At 32.6% G+C, this 7,462-nt stretch overlaps 1 protein-coding gene across 1 annotated transcript in view; it reads left to right on the top strand.

Moving 5' to 3' along the window:
* The first annotated feature begins 423 nt into the window (after nucleotides 1-423).
* LOC106104284 (rho guanine nucleotide exchange factor 16) overlaps nucleotides 424-7,462 on the top strand; it is a 59,598-nt gene continuing 52,559 nt past the window's right edge. The window contains exon 1 of the mRNA XM_013284289.1: nucleotides 424-587. The gene's annotated coding sequence lies outside the window, so the exon portion shown is untranslated. The remainder of the gene's footprint in view (nucleotides 588-7,462) is intronic.

The following is a 7,462-nucleotide window of genomic DNA, read 5'->3' as shown; positions in this document are numbered from 1 at the left end:
AAAAAAAAAAAAAAAAAAAAAAAAAAAAAAAAAAAAAAAAACACTGATGTAGCGCGGGGCAAATGAGGTTGTCCTCGGCGCGGAATGTGGAATGGCCTCCGAGTGTTGCTATTAGCACTAGCCCGTGCTGCATGGGGCCGGATTAGTGACGTCACGATACTTGCTCCACTAATTGAAGTCATTTTAAGCTGATAGGTAATTGATTTTTGATCTACTATTTAACATGTTCCACAGATTTGTACATCTAACTCGCTCGTTATAACATCATTATAAATATTAATTTTATCTTATCATAAAGCAGCTTTATTTATTAATTTACAAATTATTTTCCTTAAACTTTACATCTGCAATGAATGCCACAGGTTATCTATAGTAAAATGTAGCCTTACATAAATCGAAGCCTCCAATCGAAGCCTGTTCTTTCAGTCTCTCTCAGAACGTGCGTGCGCGCAGACGTGCGTCCCGCGAATCGGGCAGTATCAATATAGTGCAGTGATTGTGCTTGTGGTAACATCGTCTCTCTATCATGCTGATAGAGAAATAGATGGGGAATTAACATGGATATGTTTGTCTCTTTTCTTCGCTTGGTAAGTGGAAACAGCTGATAACAATGTCACGATTTGAAAACCATTCGGTCATCTATGAATAACTTAATTGCGTCAACTTTATGTTGACGAGGCTTACCGGTTTTAGTACTTTACTTAAGTTCAGGATTCGATAAGATAGGAGATACATATTTGTAGAACGCAATCATGTTTTGCCCCTTCGATGAACAATGATATATTTGCTAGAAATTAATATACTCCGGGTTAGTGTGGTTGACAATGGAATCATAACAACGACCAACATTTAGCATGCAATATTACGTTTTAAAAAACAATATCTCATTCCTTTCATAGCGAATGAACTCTTTTTTATCGTGTAATTTATGTGTTGATAACTTATTTCATATTTTAAACACAATTCTAATAAACGCAAGCAAGAAAACAGTGTAATTTTATATTTGAAAGAATGTGACGATTTCACGCATTATTTGCACAAGTGTACTTTTGTCTTAGTGACAATCTGTGTGACTAACAAAGTTGCCATTTTTAAAAATGAAATAGCATGAAAACGTAAATAGAATATTGAATTTTAATTAAGCAGCAGCCAACAGTCTCTATAGATATGAGTCGATTAGATAAGTACATTTTTAATCCTTGTTATTAAAAAAATCACAGAACATATTAATAGTGTGTATTTTTTAAGAAAAGACTGAATAAACAACAATGAAAGAGTAAAAGGTACTATTGACAAATAACGAATATACGACCAATTTGCTTTTTTGTTGGAAAAATGCACAAAACACATTAACTTCAAAATGAATTTAACAAATCATTAAAAATGCACGGTCCTCTATTATCTTATCAACACAGGAATGTAACACAGGTGTACGTGGATTTAAGCAAAATTATTTGGTTACAAGTTTGTATACTGTCTGCAAAATTATTGATTGTACTTCTGTACTGTACTTCGGGCCAAAATTGTTTCCACAATTCCGAGTCACATTTTATTAACCTGTACAATACAAACTGTATATGTGAATACAAGATTTGTGGAGGTTTTAATTGTCCTATTATAAACTTTTTAGTTATAAATTGCAAGTTTATATTATATTTTTATGATTATCATTTTGAAACCTGATAAGAACGATGACCATTTTAATTTTGATGGTTTTAAAATGCCTATAAAACCGATAATACAATACTCTTCACACTATCTGGATTCTTGATGTTACGTTATTTGTATATTCTTATGTTTGTAATGTAAATGTGCTTGTTATCATTTCGATATCGTTCTACAATTTCACCAGACACATTGTTATTATCAATAGAGATATATGTCCATTTTTAACTTTTTATCTTAATTTCTACAAAAACTAGTAATTTGTATTTTGACTTTATAGTGTGTCTAAATAATTTAGATTAGTTTGACAATTCATTTCAAATTTAGTAGGGATGGTTGTATATAATCAGTCATGAATCTTATCGATTTTCGATGTTTATTCTTATAGAAGTTGGAATCGATAGATTTATTGTTATAACTAATGAAATAAAAAACACTGTTTTCTCAAATTAATATACCATAACAATTAGTGAGAGTAAATAAATCTTTATTACTACTACAGCCGTACGTAATCGAATTGTATTTCGCTATTATTTCTGTCATCGCTAAATTCTCTACACTATAATCAATACTAGAATTGTCCTCTAAATTAGTGAATAAGAAAATAATAATTTTAGTTGAGTTTGATATTTACCGAATATCGATAGTTCAAAATTGTTCGCTGTGTGTTTGTTTCGTCACTACGATACCAGTCAATTAAATATGGCAGTAACCTTCATACAAATGGAATTCGATACTTCATATGCATCATTTATCGAACTAATCTATCTTATTTAGACAAACTATAATATAGAAGTACAAATCATAATCGTCATTCTTTTATTGACCGACTTCCCAAAAGAAGGAGGTACTCAATTCGTCTGTATGTTTTTTTGTTATTTTCCCTACGATGGGTGGCCTTACTAATGTAATAAGATTACGTCACGGAGGACATCGTCATCATCATCTTTATTAGCTGTCATATCCGAATTATCCCTCTTTTATAGCCGAAGCCTGGTTATTTTTTATGTCTTCTACTTAATTAACTACCGATTTTCAATCTCTTTGCTCATATCTCCGTGTACATCGCTAATCTTCAATTCACCTTATTTTTCTACTAAAATCCACTAAAAAGCTAAAGTCGCCAGCCAATCGTGCTCTGAACCAGGAAATTTCTTTGCATATCCAAATGACACGTACATTCCTCGATGCATACTTGACCTAAAACAATAAACAAGCAATTTCTCACGCATACAAAATAGGCAACTAAAGTAACAATTGACTTCTGTCCTTTCTTACATCTGTGGTCCAGTAGTTTATTTATACGCTGATAGTGTCTAGTGATATTTTGTTTGTAATTTAAAAATATGTTAATACTAAAATCCTCTAATTTGTTTTCTAGAAACATACAACAACATGTTTCTAGAAAGTTAATGAATTTTCCTAAAAAATATCTCTCAGATTCAGATTCCCTTTCCACCATATTCTTAAGAGGAATGGAAGTAGATTTGACGGTGAGGGAGACGCATAGGAAGGGGAAATGTCCTCTTTATGTGCTTCTCCTCCTCCGTCAATAAAGGGTAGGCAACGCATCTGCAATTGCGGATGTTTATGGGCAGCGGTCGCTTTCCATTTCGATGGATTCAGGTGGCCGCTTAATCGTTCGCCACCTTTTAAAAAAAAAAGATTTGACTAATTTATTTCTTCTGGTCTTCTCAACTAAAGTTGAAGAAGCAATTTTACTTTAAAAAGTAATTAACCTGGTTTTCTGTTGTAATTAAAAGAAAATTTTGCTTTTTATATTGCCGCCTCCTTATAAATGACAAAGATCAGTTTATTACCAAGTTAATATAATAAACGTATTTATTCGCACGTCTTTACCAAATTTACCAAGTAAATAGAAATCGCTAACCCAAAGCCACTTTTCTCTTAAGAGAAAATCATCTCGAAATATTACATTTCGACTTGTTTGCAATTGTGCAGACTTGTTCTAGCTTGCATTAAAATTATATAACAAAGTTCTACGCTTTATATTGTGAAATATATCCTTTAATTATATTAAACTTAATTCGACTACCAATTACTGAATCGCATCTTTTAATAGCAGAATTAGTTACCGAAATAAAAATTTTCTTAGTTCTCTCAGCGTCCGCCATTGTAACAATAGTGACAGCTGTCAAAAGTGACATTTGTTTGGACCAAACTACGGAAATATTTTATCTGTGCAGGTTTTCCCCGCGCTTTACCGACGCGTAAACTTTTATTGGCCGTCGTGATTGCGCCATTAAAATTCTCAAGCCGTGCACAGCGATGTCAGGTATCGTCCTTCGATTCACTTTCCTGTGGCCATGTTTACAATAATTTCTCACGAAGAGATATGCTATTAAATATCAATTAACCAATTTGTTACATTTATCATACTAATATTATAAATGCAAAAGTTTAGATAGATGGATTTTTGTTAGAGTTTGTAGCCTAAACGGCTGAACAGATTTCGATGAAATTTGGTATAGATGTATTTTAGAGGATAGTCTGGAAGAAAAATGAGTAGCCTATGTGTATAGGCTACTCACTTTTGTTGTTTTTTTAATACGAAAGTCCTTAATACGATACCAAAAATCTTTTTTTATACAAAAATTAAAATGAACGTGATAAAAGTATTTAAGGGTTAGAGTTTCAAGCAAACAAATAATTACATCTTACTCTCTCTTAAAAGATTAAATTACATATTTATGGAAGCACGCTTACATAATAAACGGATTTGTTCTCTGTTCTTATCTTAAAACACTTTCTTATAAAACAGTTTAAATAAATTATCTACATCGAAGCGTGGATTGATAGCCCACGCACAATGATGCTATCTATGCATGTTATCAATCAGAGATCGTTTCATAATATTGAAAGTGTTACCTTCCTACCGTATTCAGTTCTCAATACCAGCAGTAATCATTATTACAACAAAACGAATTAAACAAAATTTTAATCATTCTCTCCAAAGACTACGTACAGTAAGGAAATATTCAATACGTTCAGTTGTGAAAAACTGTAAAGGAGCAATCTTTGCCACTTTTACTTCTTGCCCGCTCATACTTATACCTCACATAGTTGCTCTGAACCTACCCAAGTTAGGGAAGACTGGGCCATAATCAACAACGCTGGCCCAGAGCGGGTTGGTTTTGCTATAAAATTTTTAGAAAATGTTACTTATATTTTGCACCTTACTATACTTGTAAAACACTTCATTTGAGACATTTCGTGAGTAAAGTGTAATTGGTTGAACTTCTGGTTTTTAACCCACTTCCTAAAGGTGGTTCTCAATTAATCTGGTTTTTTTTTCTGTTAGCACATGTATATCAGTACGTGGTTATTCGATTTTCAAAAAATTTTACACGACTCGTCGTGCGTGTCCTTTGGTCCTATTCCAAATTTAAAAATTATCCAATAGTTTTTTTTTATTTCACTAATGGCTTTACCAACATTCACTCTACCTTGGTGACCAGGGCAATGACTAAGCGATTATGTCTCTATATTATTTAACATAAAATACGGATATCCACACACACTTTGACCTAGAAATGCGACTCCGCTAACGAATGAATCATCTGATACTTTTGCCAAAGATAGTGGGAAAAAATCAACGAAAAACATCAATGCAGAATGAATTTTGTACCAACGCATTAGAGTTCAAAATCTAGATGATGCTGAACGATTTTTGGACTATTGACGACTGAGGTATCTGACTAAGCAGAAATTAATTAGGAAACACATAAGTGGTATTTAGTTACAAGGTTTTCATATTGAAATACGATATGTACATATTCCAATTTATACTACAAAGTTACAGTTAAAATAATATTAAAATTTTTCTAATTGGACATTATTACATCATTTGAAATATTTAAAACATAAACAGGATGAAAGCTTGTAATGTGAAAATAGAAATGCGGCTATATTTTTATTAAATTGCAAAGAAAAAGTACGAAACATGATAATAACGTGGCCATCACTAATGTAATTTTTCTCTAGAGAAAAACGTGCCAGTATAACCTATTACAATGAATAACTTTCAAATAATGATTTTACTTCATTATTTGTATTTGTATGTGCATTATAAATTTGCTACAGATAAAGCGTGTTATTTGAGAATAATTACCGTACGTTCAATGTTGCTATTTCGCGATAATGACGAAATGAATGTTGCAACACGCCTTTTGAGGTTATAATTACCATGTTAGATATAAATCCTTCTACGGTTATGATAATTAACGGAATTAAAAACCGACACGATTGAGTACGATAATTTGATAACTTCGGCATATTTTGATTAATTATTTTAAAGATTTTCTAATATAAATATTTACGAAGAACTCTTTGTCCCTTGATAGAGTATGTCGCTTGATGTTATGACATTTTAGACAAAATTCTGTATATTTAATGGACAAAGAAGTTTACACAATATCCAGGGCACATAATGCAGGTTATTTTTACTTTGTACGATGTTAAACAAGCTCCTATTAACAGTAATGAACGTCTGTGTTATCTTCACTAAAAATAACCCGTCTGTGTGTTAAATTGTCCATTTTTTATCTGCCTCTCTGAACGCATTGTTTGTTGTTTAGTTTGCTGATAATATTACAATCTAGTTCTGTATCAAAATCATCAACGAAACTAGTTCGGTGGAAAAAATCTTCATCATCATCACCAGCTCACTATACGTCCCACCGAAGGGCTCGGAGCCTACCCTAAAGTTAGGGTGACTAGGCCATAGTCAACCACGCTGGCCAAGTGTGGGTTGGTTGACTTCACACATATATTTGACTTTCTTCGCAGATGTGTGCAGGTTGCATCACGATGTTTTCCTTTACCATAAGAACGTCGGGTAAATTATGTACATATGAAAATTCGAAAAATCGAAAATCACATTAATACATGGCGGGATTCGAACCCAAGACCTGTATATTACAAGTCAAATGCCTTAACCACTAAGCCATGACGGAAAAAATCTTACTACATACTAATATTATAATTGCGCAAGTTTAGATGGATGGATCTGATAGAATTTGTTGCCTTAACGGCTGAACAGATATCGATGAAATTTGGCATAGATGTAGAGGATAATCTGGAAGAACACATAGACTACTCACCTTTGTTTTTACAATTTCGCGCGAACGGAAACGCGGGAGAAAGCTAGTACTTAATAATAAAAAAATTTACGTAAGTGTAAGTAAATTCTTTGGTTTAGTTTGTGGCTATTTTTGAAACCAATAACAAAATCTCGGTATAACCATGACTATTCTGTCTTGAATGTAACATAACAGTTTTACCTTTTCTTACTCTTAATGTTAACTATTTAGTCGGCATTTACGTACATCCGTGCAGATCACTAGTATTTATGTAGACCTAACACCATTATTAAAGCCTGCTTTACTCGTAACATACGGAACCGTGACTAGTTCGTGTATTCTTGCGCAAAAAGCAATTAAAACTCATAACCATTTTTCTAGGCTACCTGTCACATGTCCGTGTGAATTTCAGTTTAATTTATAACGAAATCGTCACATTCTAATTTGTGTAGAACGTGTGAAAGTAAACTAAGATGTAATTCGTCCTAATAATTGTCGTATATGTAATATTTTAAGTGCCTAACGCATTATTTCCCTACTTAAAAAATGACAGAATGACCTTGGACTCAAAAGGTTGATTTTGTCTCCCGCCTTACCATAGAAAAGCTTACTGTCATCTCGGTTTTATCAATAAGAGTGAGTGAGATAGCAGTATGTTTATCTTTTGTTTCGGAAATGTTTGACTATTCAAATCT

Source organism: Papilio polytes, unplaced genomic scaffold, assembly GCF_000836215.1.
Source record: "Papilio polytes unplaced genomic scaffold, Ppol_1.0 DF824270.1, whole genome shotgun sequence".
NCBI lineage: Eukaryota > Metazoa > Arthropoda > Insecta > Lepidoptera > Papilionidae > Papilio > Papilio polytes.
Note: the sequence above shows the minus strand (reverse complement) of the source record. Positions and strands in the feature narration are given on the sequence as shown.